Raw genomic sequence first — 1,316 nt, 5'->3', positions numbered from 1 at the left:
TGTATGATGTGACAATTATGTATAAATGTTAAACCGTCTATTCTAAATTCCTCGTGATTTTTGTAGGATTTTATCTCCATCAAGTCCAAGTGGATTTTGTCTACGATTTTGTCATTTGTTTTAAGAAATTTTATTTCTTTCAACGGCTCGAACTTTTATTAATTAAAAGTAAAAAATACAACATACATTGTACATTTCGATTGTGACATTAACAATAATAGCAATAACACTGAAATGTCTATGTTGGTATTTATGTATATGTGCTGTTGCTGATCTTTTCAAGCGAATATTTTGTGTATCGTTGTGCGTATATGTGTCGACCATACTGAACATACATAATTTCTTTATAGTACTGTCGTGTGGATGCATAAAGATCTTTATGCGGATTGGAATAAATATAAACGACGATGTAACGTGATCAAGTGTGGAAAAGAGAGATTAGAGAGACAGATATTTTGATAAAAACTCGTACACTTGTGTTTTTTCGTTTTCTTTTTTCGTGTGCTGTACTTGCTGTACGACGACAGGCCGTCTTCACATAGGGTTTTTTTAAGACGAACTCAGCATGTGTATGCGCACGTATTTACATTGTTCTGTTTGTTTGCATTTAGTTTGTGTGCCCCTTTTTGGCTCTTTTGTATTTTTGTTATTCTTTCAAATGAAATTGGTCGCGAAAACAAGAAGAAAGAAGCAAAAAAGAATCATCGATTTTTTTTAAACGTTAAGCAACTAAAAGTAATTGAAAAGCACTTAAGAAATACACACTAACAATTTTTATTTGTTTTCGACTTTATCCACAACAATTCCATTGAAATTTATACTCACACTCATCTCACTCATCAACAGTTTTTTGAATGTGAGGTTAGGTTCATTAGTACTCATGTTTAAGCCCCAATAATGTTAACATAATATTTTACGTCGAAAAACTAATGCAACAGTGTCTGAATATTTCAAAAAAACACAAAAAATATATGCTCAATTTACGAGTGCGATGTGCGATCATATAGATCATATAGTTTACGTTTGGACTGGCATGCACTTTTTCAGGATATCATGGAATAGAATAAACTGAATAAACCAACAACAGCAACAAATACTTAGATACCATTATTGACTTTCAGTGTTGTTTTTGTTGTTGATGATAACATTTCAAAGAACTTACTCGATCTTCTTTCTTAATGAACTTTACAATAAGTTCAATCAATAAATCCTGTGAAGCTTCCTCGTCATCTGTTTTGAGCACAGCACACACGCAAAAATTACTTGACGATTTTGACGATTTCACACACGAACTGTGATAAGATCGTATGCAATCT

The sequence above is a fragment of the Contarinia nasturtii genome, unplaced genomic scaffold, assembly GCF_009176525.2.
Source record: "Contarinia nasturtii isolate CC-2019 unplaced genomic scaffold, AAFC_CNas_1.1 Cnas_scaffold_1388, whole genome shotgun sequence".
In the NCBI taxonomy this organism is placed as follows: domain Eukaryota; kingdom Metazoa; phylum Arthropoda; class Insecta; order Diptera; family Cecidomyiidae; genus Contarinia; species Contarinia nasturtii.
The sequence above is the reverse complement of the archived record's forward strand: the minus strand, read 5'-3'. Positions refer to the sequence as shown.